This window comes from Marmota monax, unplaced genomic scaffold, assembly GCF_021218885.2.
Source record: "Marmota monax isolate L192 unplaced genomic scaffold, Marmota_monax_Labrador192_F-V1.1 WCK01_AAM20220418_F8-fsc00128, whole genome shotgun sequence".
NCBI classification, from domain to species: Eukaryota; Metazoa; Chordata; class Mammalia; order Rodentia; family Sciuridae; genus Marmota; species Marmota monax.
The window spans coordinates 3,415,628-3,435,373 of record NW_026693452.1 but is presented as its reverse complement, the minus strand read 5'-3'; the positions used below and the strand labels follow the sequence as shown (position 1 = coordinate 3,435,373).

At 40.0% G+C, this 19,746-nt stretch overlaps 1 pseudogene; it reads right to left on the bottom strand.

Annotated features, from left to right (window-relative positions):
- Positions 1-16,384: 16,384 nt before the first annotated feature.
- LOC124101615 (cysteine-rich PDZ-binding protein-like) overlaps positions 16,385-19,746 on the bottom strand; it is a 28,415-nt pseudogene continuing 25,053 nt past the window's right edge.

Here is a 19,746-nt window from a genome sequence, read left to right as displayed (position 1 = left end):
ATTATATTTATTTTTTAGTTGTAGTGGACACAATACTTTATTTATTCATTTTTATGTGGTGCTGAGGATTGAACCCAGGGCCCTGCACTTGCTAGGCAAGCGCTCTACCACTAAGCCACAACCCCAGTCCTCACCTTTCCATTTTCATCCTGTGTCTCATTATCCAACCACTTAGCCTGTATAGGATCTACATTAATATTTTTAATAAATCCTATAATTATCCTGCGAATAATAACAATGTATATGTTAAAAGTGCTAAATTGTTAAGCAATTTTTAGAAGACTACTTTAGAATTCATTTATCCTTTAATATGCCAGTAGCTTCAAAAATATGAAAGTAGCTTGGTCCCCTTTCAACCTTTAAAAGGGTCTGATTCTAAGACATTGAATGGGTGGTGGTGGTGCTGAGAGGCAAGTGAATGCAATTTCTGGGGCCTGAAGTAATAGAAAAGGGGGAGCAGAGAACTGCCCAGGTCTGAGAAGGGACCCTGGGTTTTTTCAGTAGGAAGGTCCTCAGGAGGTTCTTTGCCATTATCCTGGACACTACATATGAATCTATTTCTGCTGGGATTATCCTAATATTTTCAATATAGCTAGTTTTTTTTTAAATCTCCTTGCTCTATCTATATAATCCACAACATCAATTTTCCCTCTCACTTTGAGGACACGGACTATAGTCTTGAATTTAAATCAGCTAGGCACTGGGAGATATAACAAAAACTCTGAGGACCAGACACAGTGTTGCATGCCTATAATTCCAGTGACTCAGGAGGCTGAAGCAGGAGTATTGCAAGTTTGAGACCAGCTTTAGCAACTTAGTGAGACTCTGTCTCTATATAAAAAAAGTAAGAAGGGATAGGGATGTGAGTCAGGCATTAAGCACCCCTGGGTTCAAAACCTAGGAAGGAGGAGGAAGAGGAGGAAGAGGAGGAGGAGGAGGAGGAGAAAGGAAGGGAGAAAAAAAAAAGAAACCTACTTAAAGGAACCCACCAATAGCTTGGTTTTTATACATAAAAGGATACAATGCAAAGCAGTGACTAACTGGTAAGTACCATGTCATTGGCCCAGTCAACAGGAACAGTGGGTGGGATTTCATCAGGAAGAGAATTCTGGCCAGAGAGAAAGCTGTAGAGGATACAGAATATAATCTAGGCTGGACCTTTCTTTCCATTTCTGAGTGTGCATTTGTTGTTTATGTTTTTTTTTTTTTTTTTTTTTTTTTTTTGGTTTGTTTGGTTTGTTTGTTTGTTTGTTTGTTTTAGTTCTGGGGATTAAATTCAGGAACACTTTACTATTGAGCTACATCCCAGTCCCTTTTATTATTCTTTTAAGTTTAGAGTCTCACTAAGTTGCTAAGGCTGCGCTTGAACTTGCAATCTTCCTGCCTCAGGCTTCTGAGTTACTGGGGTCAAAGTGTACACCACCATGCCCAGTAGGGTGGGTTTCTGTTTCCCCGCAGACTGGATATTCTTGTGCACCTGTGGAAAGCTGTAGGGAAGGAAATGAAGGGGAGAGACTGAAGGTGCTAAAGGATGGGATGAGACTAGGTGGACAAGTGAACTCTTCCTTGGGGTTGAAGGAATGGAGGCAGGGGTAGGTATAAACAGACAATTAGGTAGGAGAGCAGAGGGGATTCGGAAACTCCTATCAGGTAAGTGGGAAAATCCACATGGAAAGACTGAGGGGAAAGTTGGTGATGTGGGAAGGGAGAAAATTCAAGAAAGCTGTTGAGACAAATCTGTGAATCGACTGAGACCCTCCCCACGACCCTGCCTATTCTAATCTCATCATATTTCTTGCACTGTGACTTAGGCAGCCAGGTGACTCTTGTATAGGAAATAAAGTGGTTAATGGTATAAAAGCAAAGAGACTGGCCTTTCCTTTTCTGGATTGGTCCATTGCTTCATTCCTATCATTTTAGGGTGGAGACATGGGCTTGATGGAGGAGTGCAGCCTGCTCTACACCAGCCTCACCATATCGCATGCTGCAATGTTTGAATATAGTTTGTCTCACCTCCAAACTCAAGGAGAAGTTTAATCCCCAAAGTCATGTGTCCATGGGATTAAGAGGGTGGGCGTTTAATCTGACTAGTGTTTAGAGATTGTGGCCTTTTGGGAAATCTGTAGGATTAGGTAAGCTCATTAAGGTGAAGCCCCCATGATTGAACCCTGGTGGCTATAGAAGCAGGAGGGGAGAGATGGACATAGACAACCATGTTCCCTGTCTCTTTCCACAAAATGCTCTTTGCCACCTTGGAACTTTGCCCCAAGAAGGCCACTACCAGAGGCTGAGACCATGGGGCCACCTGATCTTGGACTTTGAACTTCCAGAATCATAAGCCAAAATAAATCTCTTTTTCTTATCAAGTTATCCTGCCTCGGTTATTCCGTTATAGTGCCAAAAAAATGGAGAAATACATGGGCTTTGCAGAAAGTACGATCATTTTTATCTGTTCTAATGGGAGATATTTTTTAGGTAGCTTATGGCTATGACTATCTCTTTTACCAGTTAAAATGTTCTTTCTGTTTCCTACTTTAATTATACAGTTTGAAAAATAAAGCTAGGCACCAAATTCAGAATTTCTGACAAAGGAGTTTAACTTCTATTACTCAGAGACAATACCTATTGGTTCCACCTAAAAGTAATAACCCACTTGAATCAAATGTGTGAAATATGATATGTCAAGAACTATGTAATGTTTTGAACAACCAACAATAAAAATTTTAAAAAAAGTAATAATTAATCAAGGTAGAAATTCCTAATGTCCTCTAGGGTGCAAATTCTGACTCCTTAATAAGATTCAGTTTACAGGAAAGAGGATAAAACATAAAATAAAAACTCCACAGTGGACTTTGACTGCTTTGATCTCAATATTTAAAAATTAACATATGTCATAATTTATCTCTTTGGAACCCTGAAAGTTTCACCTGCCCAAGAGAGACCCTGGAGGCTATGTTTACAACTACACTTATCATAGAATTATTTAATTAATTTTCTTCTTTATTTCTTTACCTCCCTCTCCCACCCACCTTTCCTTTCATTTTCTTTCTTTTTTTTTTTTTCATTTTTCTTTTCTTTTCTTTATTTTTTTACTAAAAAGGGCAGATTTTTCCACTTGGTGTGACCAGAGTGGTTCATTCACATGACTACACTCTGACCCTTGCTTCAGTGGCATGGCTAGCAAAGTAGCACCCACCGATGGGTGCTCCTTTCTACAGTTAGAAGGAATTTATGATTATACAAAAAGACATGTTTTCCTGTCAATTGATTCAAATGCATTAAAAATACAGTCACCCAAATGACTGCAGATGCCAACTCACACAATTTGATTAAATTCAGAGTGAAGTGAAGCCTTATTCAGGCATAACATATACACAGCCAAGACCAGTCCTACCTCTTCTATCAATAAGTAAAGAACTATTGCTAGAAATTTCACCTGGAGCACTTACTAGAGTTGCTGAGAAGAGGTGATATGATTTATATTTTTAGCCCTGACTAATGCCACAATTACTTGAAATATTATCTGCTTCCACATAGCTATATTTTTATAACTAATATTTTCCCTTAACAAAGATAAGGTATAGTTCCTATCATGTAACGAGTTTAATGTCATACAGTTAGGCTCAGAATAAATTAGTTCTACAAATGGAATTTTAAGTAAGAGTAAAAAGCATTGTAGAAAAAAAAAAGCACAAAGAGGTTTCTGAACCAATGGAATAAAATTTAATAAAGTTACACAACACAGAGAGAACGGAAAGCAGGCAGTACAGATATGGAATAACATGGATCAGGGAGGCAGAGGCTGCCAGGATAGCCCTGGGCCCCAGCTAGTGTACACAGAGCTATGGGTCTGGCTACAAGGAGAAAAGTGGTCACTTGGATGCTTCTTACCCATTTCTGGGAAATTCTCCTTTGAACTTTCCCTCAGTCCAAAATCCTCAGCTTTAGAAATTTTGACTTTGCTATTCTACATGGCCACTGGGCCAGTGCACACACATATGTACATAGAGATGCTGTACTCAAATGTTTTCTTTTCTCTTCTATCCTCCTTCAGCCTTTTACAATTATGGCTAAGTCACATGGTGTGGGGTGAATTGTGTCCTCACCCAAAATTCATGTGTTGAAGTCTTAACACCCAGTACCCTGGTTGTTTTTTGGAGCTTGTATCATTATAGAAATCGTCAAGATAAAGTAAGGTCATTGGGTGGGCCACAGTCCAATATGGCTGATGTCCTTATAACTGGAGGAAATTTGACCACAGAAACAAGCATGAAATGAAGATGACATCAAAAGACACAAAGAGACCCATCTGCAAACCAAGGAGAGAGGCCTGGAAAAAATTCTTCCCTCGCAGCCCTCAGAAGGATGTACCCTGCAGATAACTTGATTTTAGACCTCTAGCCTCAAGAACTGTGAAAAACAATGATTTTCTGTGTTCAAGCCACCCATGGGGGCTGGGCTATGGTTCAGTGGTAGAATACTTGCTTAGCATGTTAGAGGTCCTGGGTACTGTCCCCAGCAACATATGCATACAAAAAGCCATCCGATTTGTGGTACTTTGTTGTATCACAGCCCTTGAGAACTAACAACACACTAAATTGAATTCATGACTCATTAATGGGCCTTGAAAAACAGGTTGGAAAATATAAATTGAGCCCACTGCCCTCTCTTAGCAATTTGTCCTTCAAGCATTTGGCTGAAACACTTACGTAGAAAATTTGCTCTTTCCAAGGTAGAGGATATAGTCTGTAGGTATCATCTCTGGCAGGGCTAAAATTTCTATCCTTTGCCACACAGAGAAATCAAACTTCTCCTCTTTCCACATTTTTAAATTTGTGCATTATAGTTGTACATAAAGGTGGAATTCATACATGCACCCAATATAGCAATAAAATTTGGCCAATATCACTCCCCAGAACCCCCTCCCTCACTGCCTCTCACCCCCTGGTCCCCTTCCTCTGCTGATCTCCCTTTGATTTTCATGAGCTTTCTCCCCACCACCACCTTTCTTTTCCATTTTCCTCTCTAATTTTGATACATGAGAAAAAACATACAACCTTTGACCTTCTGAGTTTGGCTTATTTCACTTAACACAGTGGTCTCTAGTTCCATCCATTTTCCTGCAAATGACATAATTTCATTTTTCTTCATGGCTGTTTAAAACTCCATTGTATATGTACGCCACATTTTCTTTATCCATATGGACACTTAGGCTGCTTCCATAGTTTGGTGATTGTGAATTGTGCTTCTATAAACATGTGTATGCATACTTCTCCCCCTCTTGATAGTCATATAACCTGGCATTTGAATTCTAGTGCTATAGTCTAATGCCACTATATTTGCCCTGCTATAAACTCTCTGCTTTATTTCAGTTGTTTTCCTTCAGCTTCTTGAACAGTACAGACCCTTTCTTTGCCCTTATGCGGACCTCTCCTGCAGAGTGGGATAGTCCTCCGTCCCTCTCCTGCTGGCTAACTCCAGCCTGCTCTAAAGGCCCAACCCACCCTCACATTCACACACCCTTTTCTGATCCTACCAGCCCAAAGCAATCTCTTCCTTATCAAAACATCTAAAGTGCTGTGCTAAATAGTAATTTTAAAACTGGCCCATATTAACTAGTATTTAGGAAAACTGTATTTTGGCAATATTAACTGAACTTGATTAGTGTAAGGAGTTTGACAAAGCAGCAGCCTCGAGCACTAGATCCCTTGGTGACATGCCTAAGTTGGTATCTCCCCAACTCCCTGCTAATCTCTTTTCTTTGTTCAAGCTAGATTTTCCCTAAAGTCTCTTCTGACCAGCCACCTCTGACCAGAGGTTAGTAGAACCTCTGAATGAGCAGCCCAAGAAAGAATTGTGGACTCTTCAAATCTGAAAGTTGGAAGCTGAGAGAATGTGGTAGTCCCCTAAAACCTCTCTTTCTGGTTTTTGTTCCCCTCCTTTGTCTTTATTCTATATACTACCCTGAATGATCTCTGCCACTTCAGATGCTTTAACCAGTGGAGAGATTTCTTCAGCATTTTGAGCTCAATACCCCACTGTCCATTGGCCAAATTCAGACTCCTCAAACTGCCCATTATCTTTCCCCTTCTCCAGGAGTTCCCACCACAGGGAATAATCAGAAACATGTGTATCACCCTAACTCCTCTCCTCATTCAACCAGTCTCAGGCTGTGTTAGTCAGCTTTTCATTGCTGTGATCAGAATATCTGACAGGAGCAACTTGAAGGAGTTAAGATTTATTTTGGCTCATGATTTCAGAGGGCTCAGTCCATGGTTGACCAACTCCATTGCCCTGGCCTGAGGTAGGGCAGAATATCATGGTAGCAAGGGAAAGGGAAGCTGCTCAGTTTATGACAGCAGAGAAGCAGGGGCAGGTGGGAAGGATCAACCCCTCCAGGGCATGTCCCAGTGACTTACTTCCTTTAGCCATGCCCCACCTGCCTACAGTTACCACTAGTAGTCCATTCAAATTATTAATCTATCAAATGGATTAATCCACTAATGAGGTTAGAACCCTCATGATCTAATCATTTCTTAGAAGTCCAAACTCTGGACATTGCTGTATTGCCTTCAGCATGTGAGCTTTGGGAGAATATTCCACATCCAAACCATAACACACTATTATAGATTCCATCTTCTTTATATCTCTCAAATTAACCTTTAAAAAAAAAAAAAAAACTCTGGCCACTGCCTAAATCTAAGCTGTCCTCACTTCTTACCTACTTTCAGGAAATTGCCTCCAGTTGGTCTCAATGCTCTTGTCTTCCTCTATGCAGTGTGTTAGTCACCTGATGGAGCTTATCTGAGTGGTGACTGTAAGCAGGTAGGGTGTGACTAGAGAAGGTGAGTCTCTGGGGTCTCTATGCAATTCATTTTCCCCTGCAATTTGAGTGATCTCTTTCAAACATCCATTAATCATATTACTTATGTATTGGTCAGGATCTATCCAAAAAAGAAACTACTCTGAAAAACAGATGTAATTCCATACTGAAAATTGATTTCACAGGTGACCGAAGAGCTTGGATGTCCAAGAGAGGATGGAGCAGCAAGAGCAGAAGAGCCACTACCAGCACAAGGAAGGAGGGCTGGAGGGAAATATGACAATTACTGAAGGTCAGAGACTGGGGCCACCCAACAGGTCTACATCTGACCTGTCCATAGGTGGAGGGGTTTTGCTCAGCTTTTTGCTCCTGTAAACAAAAGTCCTGACAAGAGCAACTACAGGAGGGAAAGTTTATTTTGGGGCGCAGAGTTTCAGAGGCCTCAGTTCATAGATGGCTGACTCCGTTGCTCTGGGCTCAAGGTAAGGCAAAACATCATGGCACAAGGCTATGGTGGAGGGAAACAGCTGGCAACATAGCACCAGGAAGCAGAGAGAGAGAAAGAGAGAGAGAGAGAGAGAGAGAGAGAGAGAGAGAGAGAGAGAGAGAGAGAGAGAGCTCTGCTCAACAAGGACAAAATATACTCCCCAAGGGCACACCCCCAGACACCCACCTCCTCCAGCCATACTCTACCTGCCTAGAGTCCCCATTCAGTTCATCTCTATCAGTGACTAACACACTGATTAGGTTAAGGTGCTCATAACCCAATCATTTTGCCTCTAAACCTTCTTGCTTTGTCTCACACATAAGCTTTGGGGGAACACCTAATATTGAAACTATAGCAGGAGATATTGTAGCTGGTATTATTGCCTGAAAGTAGAAAGTCTAGAATAAAACACTTGATTTCTGCCTTCCCCAAATGATCTCCCTTTGACTAAATCCAGGTTTGAGCCAGCAGATACAAGAGCCCAGAAAATACAGACAGAAGGGATCAGGCAGAGCAGCGCTGGGAAGGGTTGCAGAAGGATCTACAGCAAACAGGCCCAGACTGGATGACCTCCTTTCCTGAAATTCTGCATGTTCCCCTACAGCCTTCAGCACAAAGCCCAACTCCTTATTCTGAAAGACAAAAGTATGCACTCTCACTCTGGCTTCTACTTGTCTCTCTGGGGACACCTCTTGCCTGGTCTAGAGCTCTGTCCTATTCTGACACAAAACTCAGTGCTCCCAGCTCACTGTCCACCAGCAGTTGTCTGAACATCCTAGCCCTCACACTCTTTCACCCTCACACAAGCTGCTCCCTGAAACTAAATCACTTCTCACACTGTCTTCATCTGCACAAGCCCAGCTCCTGGTCAGTGGCACTTGTCACTCCCAGGCGGAAGAGACTTCCACCTTTCACCCTCATACATGGTTTTGTCTTTTGATTACCAAAATGGTCGTGAAGTTCTCATAAGGAGCACTGGATTGCCAAGAGGCAAATCTGCCTTTGAAGAAGGAGGAAGCCCTAGCACTTGATTAAAACAGCAGAGGAGTACACAGAGCAGCTCTGTCCATGAAGTACAGTAGGGCCATAGGGAAAAGCCCAGGCTGTCCACAAAGCAGTAGGCATAGGAGCTCAGAGGAAGGCCACGCCTACTGGCCTGCCTTCTCCCAGCTCTTTTGGAAGCAAAGGTAGGTGAATATTCTATGGTAGCTAGCACCTTTGCTGAGGGGGCATCTCTCTGAATGAAAGCTTATTATGTATGTGGGGTGTCTGTTATGCCCATATAACACCAGGAGAAGGGTAGTTTAAACCACCTAACTCAGATCTATATTTTTCTTCTTAAGTATATCAATGGTAGCCTTCTTAAATGCTAAAGCAGATCCCCAAAGAAGAGCTTGTGGAATTTCATCTTAGAGGCCTTCAATGTGCCACATATGACAGAGGGAGCTTGGTAATCATAATTGTTTTTGTTGTCCTGTTTTCATTGTTATTGTTTTAATATAATGTCAAGATTTTATTGTTTTCAAAATAAAACAAAAGTAGGGGCTGGAATTGTGGCTTAGTGGTAGAGCGCCCACCTAGCGTGTGTGAGGCACTGGGTTTGATCCTCAGCACCACATAAAAATAAATAAATAAAATAAAGGTATTGTGTCTATATATAACTTTTAAAAAATGTTAAGAAAAATAATAAAGCACAAGATGAAACCGAACTGGGCCACTTGGCCCTTTCTCTTCTTATGTCCTCCCAGTGTAAGCCAGAATTCTCGAGATCTGATGCTGGGCCCAAGGCACAATGCTTTTTGTAGTTTTAGCTTTTTTTTCTGGGGAATCAGCTTCATCTGCTCACCATAGCTGCTCTCCTTCCTGTCACAATGCCACCTGCTCGGGCATGCAAGGAATCCTTACCTTTCTTTTACTGTGGCTGTCATTTTGTGGGACTGGTGTTTGCCTCACTTATAGAAAGTCCAGCAGATTTTAGGAATGTTCGCCGTGTTTGCTAAAGTCCTGTCCACTCAGAAAGCTGTTGGTTCTCATTGTTGTTGTTGCAAACTTGTCAGAAAACATATCCAGGAAAAACTAAAGGATGTCCCAATGCCCTTCCAGCAACATGATTGAAGATGCTATGGCCGCACCCACCACAGAACATAACAGATGGGTAGAGTGAAACTATCACACTGTAGTGGAGGTGACACTTCAGTAGAACTTCTGATTTTCAAGTAGCTTTTATTAATATCACATATGCAACCTGTAAGTGACTTTACCAAGGCTCTATGGCATTTTGTAAATGCATCCGACCCTACAAGAACATCAGTGTCCTCTGTTGCAAGTGCCCAACTCCTTTCTTATTGTCTCTGTCGCCATGTGTCTATGCATCCTGGAACAGTTCCTTGACTTCTCCCAGTCCCAGACTCCTCATCCATCACCCAGAGACAGCAATGCCTACCATGAAGTGTTACGAGGCTCAGAAGAAATAGGAATGTATAAAGAACCTTTGGTAAACTGTAAATTTTATACAGCCGTAAGAAGGATCTTGATACAATGACTATTTCTCCCTCTCATCTTCATCATCCATTGCCAAGGTCCAGCCCCGGCTGGGGGTGGGGGGAGTGGGGTTCCAGGGGGTCCTGAAGGAGGAGTGGCGTCGGCGAAAGAAGAAGAGTCCGGACGACAGGTTGCAAGTTACGAGCAACCTCCAGTAGAAATCTCTGCTGCCCCTGGAGGGACCTTTATTTTTATACCTTTTTTATAGGTGTTTTTTCAGGTAGTTAATGGATAGCTTCAAAGCCTAAAACTTTTTTGATTTACATAATTTTCAGGAGTTACAATCTTTTCTGACATGCATTGATTACCTAAGATATTGAGTATATTGTTCAAAATATTTTTCTGTAACTTTAGTCAATCATGATTAAGCTTTTACGTTTTCTCCTCAATCACTAGGTGCTAGGTGATGCAACTAGACTACATGACTCCTGACCTATTATTCACTTCTGACTTTAAAGCATGCCTATAATTATTTCATTAAACTTTAACTTTAAAGCATACTTATGATTATTGGTAAGCTTTCTTACTTCTAAACTAAAATCCCAGTAAAACACACTTAAAGTAGTGAAAGTCTATTATTTAAAAGCCTACTACTCTGAAGTGTCTCTAAAATATATCTATGTAAATTTTACATTATTCTATTTTTAATTTCCAAGGTAATTTCCTTTTTTCATATGACCTATTCAACTGCTTTCTTAAAGAACTTTCTTGATCCTTGGTCAAAGCATACCAATTCTTATGTCTTTGTAATCTTTAACTAAAGGGCAGGCTTTACACCTCAACCCATTAGTCATTTATATTAACTATGTGTTTTCCATTTTCATCATAAGTTTCTGTGTAAGGCAAAGGAGGGTCTATTGGTTGCAGGAATGTATTTTTATTAGCCTCTTGTCCCCGAGGGGGATATCATAAGCTACATACGGTGGTCCTTGTACTGTTGGCACAGCAATTGTTTTTCTGTAGCTAGGCTGTTGTACAGGTTGTGGCTTTTGGGGGGGGGGTGCTAGTGTAAATTGTTAACCATGGGATAAATATTTCTCATTGCTTAGTCTTGAGGAATAACACCATTGTTTTTATCCTGAGAGATATTGAAATGCATCTCATGGCATGTCTCAGTTGTATTCTTAGTCTCATTCTGGGAATTTTCCTGCAACCTCAGGTAATACATATTTTTATTATTGATTGACATATGCCCTGTTATCCATATCATGAGTATCATAAACAAAACACTTAGCATTCCTAATGGTTCCAGTTTCCAGATGGTGTGGCCCTGCCGAAGCATCTCCCACACTGTGACCCTGTCAGACAGCGGGTGCAGGAACGCCTTCACCAATCCATACCTTTAATTCAGCTCAAATACAGTCTAAGTAAAATCGTAGTTTTACTATTGAAATGCAGACATAAAATAGAACCCTTACTCTTCTTTCAACTAAACTGTTGTTACCAAATCCCTTCTACATGTGGAAATTTTATATCTTCCACTCTTTCATGTTTTACTTAATAATATTTTGCAATATGATATTTATGCAAGAAGAATCTGAAATGTTTAGTAGCTAATTTGTGCAATTACTCATTTAATAAATATTTATTTACCCACTAGGCTCTGGTCTAGGCAGTGGGACCACAGCAGTGAAAAAACACACAAAAATCCCTGCCTACACAGACCTTATATTTTAATGAGCAGAGGAATAGAAAGTAAGATGATAGATAGATAGATAGATAAACACGTAACCACTATTGTTTGGATGTGGTTTGAGTGTGTTTTCCAAAGGTTCATGTGTTGGAAGCTTGGTGCCCAAGAGGGCAAGGTTAAAAAGTGGCCAAACCTTGAAGAGGTGCAGCCTAGTAAGCAGTAATTAAGTTACAGAGTATACTGCCCATGGAAGAATGGATATGGTTCTCATGGGACTCTGAGTTAGTTCTTGAGAGTAAGTTGTTACAAAAGAGTAAGCCTGACCTCTGAACCAGTCTTTGACTTCTTGGCTCACCATGTGATCTCTCCCTTTTACACTCGCTCCTATCATGAAACCATCCTCCAGGAGGTTTTCACCAGAGTTAAGCTGAAGCCAGCATTATGCTCTTGAACCCCCAAAACCAGCATTATGCCTTTGAACCTCCAAAACTGTGAGTGAAATAAACCTGGTTTCTTTATAAAATAACCAGCCTCAAGTATTTTGTTACAGTAACAGAATATGGACTAATACATGCAGGGTGTGTGTGTGTGTGTTTGTGCATGTATGTGAGGGTTGGGGATTGAACCCCCAGGGCTTTACCACTAAGCTACCTTCCCAGTCCTTTTGATTTTTATTTGAGACAAGTTCCTGCTAAGTTCCTGAGTTTCTCCTCAGTTTGCCAAGGTTGGCCTTGAATTTGTGATCCTCTTGCCTCAGCCTCCTCCTAGGCATGCACCACCATGCCTCGCTGAGGCTATGGTTTCAAATGATATAGTCAGGGTGAATTTCTATTACTAATATGTCATTCAAGCAAATGTCTGCCAGGTTTATCAAGAAGAAGATGGCTCAAAGCAAAGGAGACAGCAGTTGCAAAGATCCTGAGGTTTGGTATGATCAGGGGCAGCCAGGAAGCCAGGGTGCCTGGGGAGAGCAAGAGCAGGGGAGAAGAATAGGAAAGGGCTACATGAAAGCTGTGGAAAGAAAGTGGCAGGATTCAGTGGCTTAATGACTCACTAGGGGAGGGCAACATGGCCTGAGTTAAAGGAGAAAAGACCAGCTTTGACCGCTATGTGGATAATAGGCTATTGAGCAGCCAGGACAAAAATTAGCTAAGAAGCCTTAGAAACTGTATGGGAGAGAGGTCAGGGTGGTAGCAGTGGAGACGGTGAGAGGCAGTCTAGATATATTGTGACAGGAGAAACTACAGGATTTGAGAGACGATGGCATGTGGGTGATATAAAGAAGAGAGGATGATTTCATCAGGAATCCTGCAGGGGGCCTTCCCTTGGATGAGGTGGACTGCAGGAGAACCATTTTGGGGGCAGGTGGAAAGGATTCCAGTTCAATTTTGCACATGTTAATTTTGAGGTGTCTTTCTGACATCCAAAATGTCCAGGGAGTGACAGATATAAGAGTCTGAAATTCTCAGGGAGGAGTCTGGGTCAGGGGTATATTTGAGAGCATCTGCACTGTGTGATATTTAGAGGTGAGTTGAGACGATGACGATGGTGCCAAGGTAATGAACATGGATAGAGAAGAGAGGGATTTCCAGGACTGAAAACTGAGCCTTTAAAACCAAGAATCCAAGGCAGAATCAGCAAAGCAGACCAAGAAGGAACGAATGGGGAAGTGGGAGGGGACCTGGAGATTGTCGTGCTCTTAAGAGTGTGCTTGGGAGCTTAGCGTGATCAACCACATCAATTGCTGCTGGTTAGTCAAGTTAGATGAGGATTAAGAATTGACACTTGGATTTAGCAAAGGGAAAGCCCTTAATGATCTTGACTAGAACAGGGTGGCAGTGTTGGGAAAAGCCTGAATGAAGTAAATTCAGGAAAGAATGTGTGGAAAGGACCCACTGACAGCAGGTAGAGGTAGCTTTGAGGAGTTTTGCTGTAAAAGGAAAAAAAGAGAGAGAGAGAGAGAGAGAGAGAGAGAGAGAGAGAGAAATGTAGAGTCAAGGAGTCTTGTTTTCCAGGGCATTTGGGATTTTTTTTTTTTTTACAGATGCTTATAGACATTGACTATATTAATAATTTTGTGTATGCAAATGTACAAAGAGCCCAGGCAGGATATAGATTTATGTTGCTGTTAATTTCTCTTTTCATGGACATGGTCAGCAACTGTACAATAAAAGAAAGAGACAGAGAGAGAGATAAAAAACCCAAGCCTTGTAAAGAGACTGATGCCCTGTCCCTAGACACAGAGCTAGGAAGCAGATCTTAATTGGCTCCCGACTCTGAGCACAAATGAACCCAAATGGATTCAACTTTACTGAACTATGTATCGTTTATTTTGTTACTGAAATAAGAGTATCAGGCAACTGGAAATCAATGAATTGATTTAAATATTATGCAAACGATGGAGCCATTACTATGGGCACATTTTTATGATTTAAAAATCACATTTCAGCATTTTCCTTATGTCAGGGGCTATGACAGGGCAGCATTGATTAACACATTCAGACCCAATCATCAAGAAAGACTTGGAACTGCAAATTTCTCGGGTAAAAGATGCCTTTCTAGGTCCACATTAAGTTCAAAGTTATTAAATAATGACAGGTTGGGGAGCTTTTTGGTGTATGATTTGTTTTTAACTTTTTATAATGAGAAATTTCAAACTTATGTAAAAGTAGAGAGAATAGATAATGATCAGACTAATATGCTCAGGACCCAGCTTCAGCAATTACCAATTCAGAGCTAACCTTCTCTTCCCACAAGCTCTGCACGGCAAATTCCAAACATCACATCATTGCACGTGTAATTATTTCACTGTAGAAAACTAAAAGAGAAGGACTCATTTAACAACAACAACAACAACAAAACACATTTCATTTTTTCACTAAAAAAATCATAGTAGTTTGTTAATTCCATTAAATATTCTTTAGGGTTCACGATTCCATGAATATCCTATAAATGTTTTTGTTTGTTTGTTTGGTACCACGGATTGAACCCAGGGGTACTTCACCACTGAGCCACATCCCCAGTCTGTTTTATTTTTTTATTTTGGGGCCTCAATAAGTTACTTAGGACCTCACTAAGTTGCTGAGGTTGGCTTTGAACTCACGATCCTTCTGCCTCAGATTCCCAAGCCGTTGGGATTATAGGTGTGTGCCACCACATCTGGCCTATAAATGTTTTTTTAACATGTAATTTGTTTAAATCAGGATCCCACAAATAGACACATCAATTTTTAAAAGGACAAGTGAATAGATTTAAGGCAGTTTAGCAAATTATTAGAAGTTCTTTAGTGTTATAGTATATAATATGAAATAATTTTTTGTGTGTGTGGGAAGGAGGTACCAGGGATTGAACTCAGAGGCACTCAACTACTGAGCCATATCCCCAGTCCTATTTTGTATTTTATTTGGAGACAGGGTCTCACTGAATTGCTCAGCGCCTCGCTTTTTGCTGAGGCTGGCTTTGAACTCTCGATCTTCCTGCCTCAGCCTCCTGAGCTGCTAGGATTATAAGCATGTGCCACTGCACTTGGCTGAAATCAATTTTGATTGAAATAGAAACAGTGTATATTTTAACACAATTCAATGAGGTCAAAGGAATACTTCAAATAATAATGAGTCTTTGTCCAACAAAAATTAAAAGTGGGAATATGCATTGCTGATTACAAATGCATTTTGGAGTTGAAATAATAAAATTTTCTAAAATATATTCCTTCTATCGATTGACTTGGCTTTGCAACATAAACTCTCGCCCTCTATACTTTCAGTTGTACTTCTATAGCCAGCTTAACATTCTTCAGTTCAGCCTCATTCTTCTTTTCCCTCAGAGATACTATTTATTTTGTATTATTCTTATAATCTTTCTGGATATGTGCAAATAACAATATATCTTTAAAAATACTTTTTGAAAAACCATGTACAGTTGAAACTTTAAATACTTTTGACAGTAATTTTAAGATGATAAAAGCAATGCCTCCACCATGTATATTATCACATTATCCACAACACTCCACATATTTTACAGTGACACATATTTTACTGCAATTGGAAACCGGGAATACCTTTTTGGTTGCCTATAGTAGGCTGAAAATTTTAAAAGCAATAGTCCTGAACCTATGAAGGCAATATAAAAAAAAATCTTCATTTGAAACTTCAGAGCAGTCTCTTAGTTGTCTATGTTATAACAAAGAGTTAAGATGTTTGCTTTGTTCGGTTTATTTCTTTGAGGGATGGGAATGAGGCTTTTTGTAAAGGTTTTTTTTTTTTCCTTCAAAGAGTTTTCCTAAAGTGGGAGGATTTGTTTTCATTACACATCAACATGGACACTGTTCTCATGGCTCTCATGACAACTTGAATTCAAGGCAGTATGTGTAATATGTGTTTTTCTGAAATCCAGTATATTCAGCTGAACACGGGTGTTCCTTGTGTTCTTGTCCACACATGAAAGGAACTGGCACTTTGCCTTGAAGAACAAATTTTTTAAAACTCACGAATCCAACTTGTCTTTGATTTGGCTCTGCACTAATTACTAAGGAATCATTCAGCAACAATGTCTGTAAATATTTCAATATCCTCTGAAACTGCAATTAATTAAGGGGATGTTGATTCTAAGAATTATGCTACCAGTAAGGGAATAAGGGAAGAATTCTAACTCTGGATGCCAAGTTCAAAGCAAAATGTCAGTATCTTGCTTTTGTAATATCTATATAGAATGTAGTTGGATGCCGCAGTCCGGCTGCAGCAAAATAACCGGGGGGGTAACGAGGAACTTGTGTAGATTGATACAGCAGGAGTGGGAACCGTTTATTGTAGGACAAGAGGGGTATATATACATTCCACACAGCTTATCTTAATTAACATAAACTAGATACAGCAGTCAAACAATAAGGAATCTCCACACTTAATGGCTCGCTGGCATTACTTCACAAACCACTCCCTCTGACAAAATGCCAGGCGCCATCTTGACTTGTTTACAGACCCTAACAGTTGGAGGGGACAAGAACTATACAAACACTGTCAAGTAAAAAGTGCACACAGAACACAGAATTTTTTTCCATTGATTTTGACACTTTAGTTCAATAAAATGCTCATAAGGAAAATAATCACTTAAAGCATAAGATTTAGTTACATTGCTATTGTGAAGGACTTATGGAGAGCAAAAGAATGAACACTGATCAACTTCGCTAGCTAAAATGTAATTGGTTATTTTTAAGTTGGACACCTATGCAAGGCTTTGAAAATACAAAGCAGAAAGTAAAATTATGGAAACTTCATCAATACATTAACATAGATGTTTGCTTGTAGTTTTGGGTATCCAAAACCTTTTCCCACACATGGCACAGATGCCCCTTTTGCCAGCACAGCCCTGGCAGTAATGAGAACCCGAATGGTGCACAGCACTTGAACACATTCTGCAAGTGGAGAACATATTCTTTCCATATGGATCAAATCTTGCTTTTTTTGAAGTCAAATCTCTGTTTTCATTCAGCTTTCTTCTATCAATTTCTGCGGTATTCCTTGCACCATCTTTCCAGTATATTTGGAGTGATAGCAGCACCAAGGTTCTTTTCACAGTTTTCCCAGACCATCCTTCCACCCACAGTTCCCTCACACACATCGCAGTCCAGTCCTAAGAAATCATTCTCTTGCTCTTCAAGGAGAACCTAAAACCAAACAAACAAAAACAACGAATGACACATTGGAAAGTGTCACATAAATAAATAGTACCCTGATTCTGGGTGTGAGGAGAGATTTGACCGTAGCAAAACAAGGAAGATCAGCCTATAGCACAAAAGACATTAAAAGTTAAGCAAATGGCCATCTTATTACACCAGTCGAATGCTTTTTCAGCATCAGAGTGTCAGAACCCAAAGGAACTTTGGAGCTCCAACCCTTTTCTGTTAGAAGTGCAGCTGCAGAGGCTGAGCGTATTTGCAGGGGTCAAATAGCATGGAAGGGGGCCCCCAGATGTAGACTTTCCCCCTACTGCTGTGCTACACTGAGTCCCAAATTGCCAGATTACATCTGATTCACACCTATTGCTTTTCCACTAAGTTTCCCTTCTTTCTAGAGGAGTAGTACTTGGAGGGACTACTTTCAAGTTGCATCTGTCTTTATTTTACCTTCTGCTGTCATCTCAGGGTACATTGTCAACTATTTTAAATGGCTTGTTTTCATTTCACTATTTAATGTGTTCAATAAACTTTATCCAACTATATATACTCTACTCATTATTAAGCTCTTACAATTTCTAGGAAATCCTCTGGCCAAAACAGGATGAGACCTTAGAGCAGTTTCCAAAGCTTAGGAAATATTTGTTCTCTCCAAATCATATTAATATTTACTTTTAAAGACAGATGCCATATTTTTACACAAATATTTATGTAAAAATAATTGTAAATAATTATGTCATAAAGTACAATATAATATCAATTTTTACTTGAAGGAAAGAGACACTATCCATAAACTATGAAGTATTTTTAAAAGAAGCAGCACATAATTTGTTATAATAGCTCCCCCTAGTGAACATTGAACACTATTGTTTTCCGAACACTTTTTAGGGTTATTTTAATACTGGGCAGTGTCTTAGAAATCTTTCCATCATGCCTGTAAACAAAAGCCATGTCACCAAATGGTCTTTTCAGCTCCATGTATAGTTGAAAAGAATTAACCATATTCACAGAATGATTTTCAATTTGAAAAGACAGGTGTTATTTTTTTTCATTCAATTAAAACAAGAAGATGAAAAAGAACAAGAATCCAGCAAATACAATTGACAATAAGAATTGTGACTTACTAAGCAATTCCATGTGCTACAGATTCTTCCCAGCACTTACATGGGAGATTTAATGCACTCCTTGTGTTACTTTTTAATATTAATGCCATAAGCAATCTTGTTTTATGGAGGAAGAACCTAAGTCCTTTGCTAAGGACATACAGCTAGAAAATGACAGAACTGAAACCTGAATCCAGGTCATCTGACTCCAGAGGCCATGCCTCAAGGTACTATTCAATTCTGTTGACAAGGCACAGGATTATTTAGGTCTCTAACCTGGTTTTTCTCAAAATAACAAACCTATTTACCAAATTGTTGCTTTACTTATACATTATCCTTTGTTTAGGTCCAGAAAGGCCCAGTCTTCTCCCTCCAGGGTCCCCATTCACCCTCCGCCCCCCAGCCCTGTGTCTGCCACTGGGTTAGGAGGTTGTAGGGCTTCATTCCAGAGCAGGGGCAGAGAGACGAGTTGAGCACAAAAGTTTATTAAGTAAGAAAGTATTAAAAAATGAATGAAAATAATAAAGGAGCAAGTCTCAAGGACACTATGTGCCACCTCTGGCCACCTGGAACTATCTGAACATCAACATGATGAATATAAATCACAGGAAAATTAAGAATTCATGATTTTATACCAATGGCGAGAGAATGAGAGAGATGAACAAGAAAAACTGAGGGCTTTTGCTGAGAGGAGAGTGTTGAGGGCAGACTAGTAAATGTGAAGGGAAGGCAGGAGGTAAAAAAGATCTTTTGCAACCGACATAGTGAGACTGGATCAGGCAAGAAACATCAATTGATTCCAAATCCGGACAGAAATTTGATAAGGAATAGAATGACTGCATGCTCTGAAAGCGTCTTCCCATCCACTACTTCATGGTTGCAAGGGAAGAAAATAAAATAGTGATTTTTAAAAAAAAAAATTATTTATTTATTCTAATTTGTTGTACATGACAGCAGAATGCATTTCAATTCATAGTACACACATAGAGCACAATTTTTTGTGTCTCTGGTTGTACACAAAGTAGAGTCACACCATTAGTGTCTTCCTACATGTACTTAGGGTAATGATGTCCATCTCATTCCACCGTTCCATCTCTTTCCTACCCCCATATCCCCTACCTTCCCCTCCCTTCCCTTTGCCCTATCTAAAATTCCTCCATTCTTCTCATGCTCCTTCCGACCCCTACTATGAATCAGCATCCACATATCAGAGAAAACATTTGGCATTTGGTTTTTTGGGATTGGCTTACTTCACTTAGGATGATATTCTCCAACTCCATACATTTACCTGCAAATGCCATAGTTTTATTCTCTTTTAATGCTGAGTAATATTCCATCATGTATATATACCACCATTATAAAATAATAAATTTAAAGTGGAAAAATAAGATGACTCCTGCGTCTGATGAAAAAATGTGACATCGCCAGTCATAGGAGGAGCCCCTGGACATTATTTCCTCCAGATGCAAAGCCCTTGGAAGAACCTATCAC